Raw genomic sequence first — 8,723 nt, forward strand, 5'->3', positions numbered from 1 at the left:
TGGCAGTTCAGTAAATCCTCTGGTAGGAAAACTGCTGCCGATGTCTGCTGTGCAGTGAACCAGAATGTAGTCAGGAATGTCTCTAAGATGGGGCTTTAGGAATCAAGTAAACCTGTTATCACACCCTCTGTTACAATGCATGTATTTAAATTCCCAAATCAAAATGCTAGCAAAGGTCCCTTGCTATTTTGGTGAGTACAAAACAAAGTAGTCTGCAGTGCCTTTGCAGGGGTCACTTCACAGTAATTTCTTGCTCAAAGGAGGCAGAAGCTTCTAAATTTATAATAACCTTGCCTGTTATTTCTTCTTCCATCTTCCCATCAAAATGCCCATAAAGATACAGAAAACTGAATCTGAAATTTAAATTTAAAAAAGGACAATTGATCAAATTAGAAGGACATTTTCTCTCCATCATGATGAACATAAACCGAGACATGCCTTATTGTGCTATAACCTATGTGGTTCTCCCTCTGAAACTAAACATGAATGCACAGCGCTTTGCATACTCATTTAATCCTCATAGCAACTCTATGAGAACTTCTCTATTAATATGCCCATTCATAGATAAATAAAATGTGTTAGTTGGGGTCATTGATTTGCCCAAGAGTACATACCACACAATTTTGAATGGGAGACCCAAAAGTCAGGTTTCTTTCGCTGTCCTCTATCTCCTACTGCCAAATATTCTATCCCTTCCCCTGACCCCAAATTAGAAAAACATTTTGATATAATGTACTGTCCATATATTTTTCTGGAGATGCATTGTCTCAGGTCAGCTAGGTTTGGATTTAGAGCTAATCATTTTCCCTACCCCTTTGAGCACTTTCTCATCCCTAACGTCCCTTCAAAGCTCAGTCTCAGGGCATTGCAGACTTAATCAAGTGCACTAAATTCTGGGTCTAAGGCAGGAAGAATGTTAGCAATATTAGATGCCAGGACATGTGCTCTACCTTGTACAGTCTAGTACAAAGATCAAAGAATTGTAAGTAAAATCTTAGTTTCGATTAAAATTATAGAACCCACCATTGGGGGCATTGATTGGGAGAAGTTAATATTTGTAAAGCAAGCCTGAGCATTACACATGGACCTGGGAGATAAACACAAAACTTGCCCTTCATTTCTGGATCTGAGAAGGAGATGCTACATGCGTGTTAATGCTGGACTTGACATTAGCTCTGTCCATTTAAAGATCACTAAAGAGATTGTAACAAGGCAAAAATCACAGAGCCCATGAACAGATACTATAGCATAAGGCAAGAAACTGTTTCCCGGAGACTTCAGTAAATCTCTGAAAATGATTACTTACACGCACCGGAAGACTTCTCCTCCAGATTGTAAGCATCATACTAAGCACAAACACCTTGTTTGTTCCCTGAGGAATTCCCAGCACCAAGGACATTGTTTGGCAAATAGAAGAAATTCAAAATATGTTTGTTGAATGTCTGCTGAACAAAAAGTTGAGAAAAAAACAAAGGGGTGTGCCCGAAGAATTTCCCAAATTTTCTAGTTTAAAGGCAATCACAAGTACACAATAACCCAAATTATATGGCATTCTTCTATCATTCCTGGGAAAGCCATTTGGAGATGTATGTTTCTGTCCAAAAATGAATCTAAGATAATTAATACTAGCTGCTTTAACAAACAATCCCTAAATCTCAGTCGCTTAGCGGAATTAGGTGTATTTCTCATGTATGATTATAATCTGATGTGGGCAGAAAGTTCTTCTATACTGTTCTTTTCTAAGTGGCAACACAGGTATCCAGACTTCTTCCATCTCAGAGTACTAGATATCACTTCCAGTAGCATGGGGGGTGTGGTGGGGGACAGAGAGAGAGAGAGAGAACGAGGACGAACGTATAGAAGTTCTCATGGGCAATAGCAGGGCCAGTCTGGAAGTGGCATTCATCACCTTTTCCCACATACCATTAGCCAGGAGCCAGTCACATGGTCCTACACTAACGAAAAGAGGGGTTGAGTATATACTCTCCCTGTCTGTCCAACAGAAGGAAGTGGAATTTGTAGACATTTAGCCACACTCTGCTACGTTTCGTCCTTTTGAGTACCAAATACTTATTACATGTTTTCTTCCACACATAAAATGTACTCGCCATATCCATAAAGCAATAACCCAAAGTCCAATCTAGTCATTGCACTACATTCATCTCAAAGTTTAGAATGTCCACTGATGAGCTCCCTCTCTGAGTCCTTGATGCGGCTCCTTATAGTAAAATGGTTCCCAATATAGTCATTTATGATGATGGAACATGTCCAGGATAACCAGGATAGAGTCCCATTTCAGGGGCCCAGCAGTCACTCGTCTATGTCAATTGTGAAATCTCACAGAGCATGTGTTGGGAAGAGCCCCTACCCTAAGTTTATGGGGAGGGTTTTCATGAGGCCCTGATTTTGCTGTCTCACGGGAGTTCTCTTGCTCTCCGCCCAGTGTTTTCTGTGGCTCCAGTGAAAGAGAAGATCCTCTTTGTGCATTTTTCTCCTTGGCCATTTTCAGGTGGGCATAAGGCAGGTACCTCCCTTGAAGGCTATAGATACTTCAAAATCTGCCTTCTACTTGTGGAAAATTGGAAACCTAGGGGTAATTTAAAGCTTAAACAATGTTGTAAAGATTAGTGTGTATGTGTGTAGGTGGGGGGACTTCAGGGGAGATATGCTTTCATTGGCAACACTGCCTAAAAAGCTTAACCGGTTTAACCTGTTAGGTTCCAAGCTCTTCCATTTGCTTCTAATTACAGTTGACGCTAGAACAACACGGGTTTGAAATGCTCAGGTTCACTCTATGCGGATTTTTATCAATAAATACATACAGTAATGTAAATGTATTTTCTCTGCATTATGATTTTGTTAATAACATGTTCTTTTCTCTAGCTTACTGTATTGTAAGAATACTGTATATAAAACATATACCATATAGCAATGTTGAGAGATCTCATTGCGGCAAGGAGCCCAAGGGGGCTTCTTTAGGACCTATGGGAGTCTTCTAGTCAACAGTCGTCCAAAAGCTAGCCACTTATTCATACCTCCACAAGGATATAAATTCTGTCAACAACCTCAGTGACCCTGGAAGTAGGTTCTTCCACAGTCAGGACTCCAGATGAAAACACAGCCTAGCCCACACCTTGACAGCAGCCCTCTGAGAGACCTAAGCCGAGGAGTCACCTAAGCCATATCCAGACCCTGACGCACAGAAACTAGGAGATAATAAATTGTGGGTTGTTTTAAAATCCTGCATATGTGGCATTTGGCTCTACAGGAGACAAAATTAATACAGAATATTTCATAGGTGATATTGTTTACTGTCATCAGGAATACAAACTGTCTCATGGTCCTCTTTTTGTGATGTTAGTAGCCAAAACCAGTTTTGAATGGTAAAATATATTTTACATGTATTTTAAAGAGTCGAAGGGAATCTTTTTTATTTAAAAATATGTCCTCAAAACTAAAATATTTTAAGAAAAATAATAGATGTATCTCACACTCCAAAACATTCTTTTTCAGTGGAAGAATTTTCAACACATGGTTGAAATAGTGATATAATCTTAGTGTCCTCCTCCATTCTCCTCCCTCCACTCACCAGAGGAAACAACGGAGACATTAATGAATTACTAATAAATCATTTACCTTAAACTTTCTAAACTTTCCATTAACAGTTTACTTCTTACTGGAATGCTAAACTTCAGTTATGAAATTAATGCAAACTGTTTCATGAGACTTAGATAATAACTGTGTGCAGATTCTCTAGGGGCCGAAAATATGTGGTATTCAAGACTAAATAGCAGGTAAAAATACTAGGTTAAAATAATATCAACTTCACACACACAAAAAAAAGTCAACTATAAACATACCTATTTTATAGTACAAAAATTTTCAAAACTTTTCAAAAAATATTTTAAGGTCATCATTTAATATAACTTTTTAAAAAATAATTTTCTTTAATTTTATGCGATATTTCTATAATTCCCAGAACATGTTCATGAGTCCTTGTCCTAGTAAAGATGTTTTGTGAAAATATGATTCTGTAGTCACATAATTTTGGGAAGCAGTGTACCCTATAGTTTTCCTGTGAAACCAACATTGTACATCAGTAAATAAAAGCACTGATAAGTACTGCAGTAAAGGAATCTGTTTGTTTAACCACAGTTTCTTCAATGTATCTGAACACAGAATTTTCTTTTCAGGTAACACCTATTAAAATCACATAAGCATCTGCTCTAAATGTTTAAAATATGTAGATTTTCTATATTGGATTACCACCAATGGACCTGTCACTTCAATGGGTCCTCGTTGAGGTATATTTCATACATTTTTTTGTTTTCTTCCTGGCTGAACAATTTTAATTCCATTATTTATTTTCGTTCTCTATCTCTTCAATGTTTATTATGCAGCATGAAATCAGAAAACACGTCTCTCTTGTTACTCATCATGTCTCAGTGCTTAGAACAATGCTAAATACGCAGTAGGTATTTAACAAATGTGTGCTTAATTACCTTATTCCTGAATCCAAACATCTGAAAGCTAAAACCGATTTTGAGTCCTCTTCATTGAAAATCTTATCTGATAGAAAGAAGGTTCTGAAGTGCCAATAGTGGGTAACATCCACACATTTGTCAGGAATAATACCGTGGAAATAGCAATTTCTCCTTCCTGCATCTGCACTGGAAATCAACGATCTTCATGTCATCTTGTATATAAGGAGGAGGGGAAATATTAAAAAGTGATAGGGGTCAAGGTTGCCACTTACATTAAAAGCTTTTCGATAGTATGAGCACTACTACTGCTGCTACTAGCTGACATTTATTGCTCATGTGGTTTGTGACAGTCTCTAAGTCACACTGAGTCTCTAGGCTGTTAGTCTGGTTCTTCTTCACGTTGCACTTTTGCCTTGCTCAGGTTAATTCAGGGCAATTAGATTAAGCAGCTACTATATGTTTATCACTTTTTAGAGAAAACACAAGTGCTACCTTCCGTAAGGAGCTTAGAGATGCTTCTGGAGAGAAGATACTTACAAAACAGAAATAAAATAAAACATACACAATAAATAAGTGAATAAATAAATACTTAAATTAATAAATTAAATTATAGCACTATAAAGTTAGTATTTAACACCAAAATCTATTTCTTTAAATATTTTTAATTTAATTTTCTTTATTTATTGAATTTTCTCCTTTTTTTCTATTTAGTAATGGGGAAAAAATGAGGATATGTCTATCTGATAAGTCCAAGGAGGTGGGAACTTGAAAAAAAAAAAAATCTAGAATAGCACAATTTAAAAGGGCATTAAAAAAAACCCAAAATTTTACATATAAAATTTATACCAAGCTAATTAATAGAGAAAGTACCTCTCTTTAATTTTTAAAATTTATAAGGGTGAGCATGGTTTTCTTATATTTATTGACCAATTAATTGCATTTTGTCATATGAAATTCTTTCTTGTATATTTTGTCTTTGTTTTATTGAATTATTCATCTATCTTTGTCTTCCAGATTTATGAAAGCTTTTTATATATTAAATACCTTAGGCCCTTTTCTGTCATCTGTGTTAGAAATACTTCTCAAATTTGTTATATATACTTTTAATGGCATTTTCCCCAGTACTTCAAATACTTCTTATGGCATCAGTTTAAGTGATAAAACAAAAATAAAACAAACAAAAAACTCTTCCCCTCACCACAACCATAAACAATTTCAATTGAAAAAAAAAATAAAGACCCTATTTCAGGGTGGACTAAGTCAAGACTTCCTGACTTGAAGATTTCCAGCCACATGAAGGGACATGTCCACAAAGTGAGCCTGGTGTTTTTACTCTCATTGTGACAGCTCTGCATGCTGCCAGCTGGGCTCCCAGCCCAGTGGATGGGCAGATCTTCCTCAGGTGCTACAAGGCATCATGTGAGAGGAAATCAGGCCTCACACCTGTGCTGAAGCATGCAGCGCAGTTCTCTGGAGCCTACAGAGATTTCTCATAAGCACAAAGGGCAGAAAAATCTCCAGAATGGGTTCAGTCTATGAACAAATTCAGACAAGATATTCTCATTTGAGGCTTTTGTTGTTGTTTGTTTGTTTTTGTTTATTGGTTTCTTTCCTATATGCAATTAGGGTTATATATATTTTTTAAAAGTTTCTTTTCATTGCCTCAATGTTTCTAATTTTCTCTAATGTAATATATTACTAATTAGAGTCAGCCCTCTTTTCGAGGCAAACACATACTGCAATTTGATTCATAAATGATCATTAAACAAAGTGATGTTTTCATTTATGATATATAAAGAGGCTAATATCTCTAGACATCTGAGATATCTTTTCCAAATATGCATGATTCATAATCTTATTTTGTTCAGCACTGCAACTCATGCTTAATATTCTATTTTCACTTCACTTCCAAAGGTTCTGCCAACTGCTTGCACTTGGGTCTTTTGTCACAGTATCTGTGACTGCCCAGCCTTGGTGATCCCCTTGAATGCTGGTCAGAACCAGAGAGAAATGGATGCCTGAGCTCTTCATAGCTGCCCAATCTGAGACAGGCTTTATTTTTCTCAGCCTCATTTGCAAAAATCAGTAAAACTATCAATGTCACAAGAAAATTGTCATAATTGTGATTATTACTATTCACTTTATCATCGTGTCGTTACAGGGCATTGATAATACTGGTCAGATCCAAGAACGAGCAACAATTCTTTCACAGCTCCCTCCCCTGTTGCAATGTTGTCCCTACAAGCAAGCCCAACTTCTTTCCCGTGATTCCAAAACCTTTGTATTAAGCTCCGTAAAGGCAGACGGTTTCATATACCTTTGCATTCCCACAATCCCTAACATATTGCCTTATGTAATTTGATATTTCAATAATTTTTCAGTATAGATTACTTCGATTTGATAAATCATTTCCCTTAGTCTATTACAGGGCAGTGGTTTTTAATGGAGGGACATTTGGCAAAGTCGGGAGAAAATTTTGGCTCTCACAAATAGAGAGCGCTATTGGTAGCTAGTTGGTATAGGTCCAGGATACTGCTAAACATCCTAAAATATGTAGGGCATACAAAGAACAAATAATTATCTGGACAGGAATGCTAATAATGCCAAGGTGGAGATGCTCTGTTATAATGGAAAACATGGCTTTGGAGTCACATCTAGGTTCCAATCCTAACTCAGTTGTTCACATCTTCGTGATCTTGGGCAAATTGCTTGATTTCTCTGTATCTTAGTTTCCGCCTCAATAAGGTAAATGCATTATTTCCTTTTATTTTTGGAACTAAATAAAATAATAATCGTAAAGTATTTTAATGCTTAATCCATAAAAGGTAGTCAAATAGGAACTTTCCTTGCATTCCCAAAGTTCTGTCTGACATAAAATGTTACAAGATCTAGACCTAGAGAGTTAGATGAAAGCAGGGGCTCTTAATAAGACCCAGAGATCTTTGGATCTTAATACAGGATCTTAATAAGAATAAGGATCTGGCTGTTCTCTGGAGATAAAAAGGGACAGTCCTGATCAAAAGTATGCTTACAGAAAGAGAAGGAAAACCGGCATGGTGCTTTCTCCTGCATGTGACCACTCTGAACCACTTTTATCTTTGCCTCCCAAACAGAGATCACGTTAAGAGACACTGAAGCATGCCAAGCACAAACAGAGAAGATGTCAATTCCACTCATTTCTTGAGCTCAGTAAGTATCTACAAAATTGAATGTTTGCTTAATTGATTCCATAGAACACACAAAGGCTTACTTTTACCAAGATCGTTATCGTAAGGCTCATGTCTCCAAAGGAGACTATGAGCATCCCGGGAGTCAGGGCGTGGCACCACGGGTGGGCAGACACGTGTGCACACACTGCAGTGCACTGGCCCCTCTCCAGGCCCTGGCCCAACGCTGGCAGTGAGCCAGACCAGGCTCTTGGGCTACATGGACTGTTCACACTGTTGGAGCAGCTGGTGGATAGGAGCTGAGGAGCCTGTCCTTGGGTCTGTGAGCAAGGATGCCATCTCGTTCACTGTAACAGACTCAGGACCAATCACAGTGCCTGGCACAAAGTAGGTGCTTAATAAGTGATATTGAAAGACCCCACAGAAACTGTGAAACAGAATTCTCCTGAGTGTGTCTGGTCACATTTGACACTGAACCCTGAGGGGAACATTCTGGGCAGAGACTACTCCTTCAGGGACATGTGTATGTGGAGGCCTTTGAGCTGTATGACCATGACCATTTGAGGAACATCTCTGAAGGATCACGCCTCCTCCAAGGAGTGCGGCTTAGGTTTCACATAAAAGGGATAACTGTAAAATTCCTTACATTAGCACAGGTACTGAGGACACCCCAATTAGGGAGAATAGAAGCTACAAGTTATAGTGAAGTACATATAATCAAACTCAATTGAAGAAAACAATGATTTAAGAGAGTTAATGATTTTTCCCTTCAAAGCATGTGTTAATAACTAATATTTATTAACTGCTTTCCAGGTCCCACATATGGGCTAAGTAAGCATTTCTCACACATTTTATTTTAACTTCACACCAACCCTATCACATAGATCCTATAGTTATCCCCATGCTATAGATGAGAAAATCGAGGCTCAGAGAGGTTTAGTGATTTGCCCAAGGTGACAGAATTTATAGTAAGTAGTTAGGTCAGTATGAGTCCAGAGCCTGGATTCTTAACCACTCCACAATGCTGCTGCTACAGTATACTATTCAAGGAGCAGGTTCTTAAGGTCACAGA

This window comes from Rhinolophus sinicus, linkage group LG06, assembly GCF_036562045.2.
Source record: "Rhinolophus sinicus isolate RSC01 linkage group LG06, ASM3656204v1, whole genome shotgun sequence".
NCBI lineage: Eukaryota > Metazoa > Chordata > Mammalia > Chiroptera > Rhinolophidae > Rhinolophus > Rhinolophus sinicus.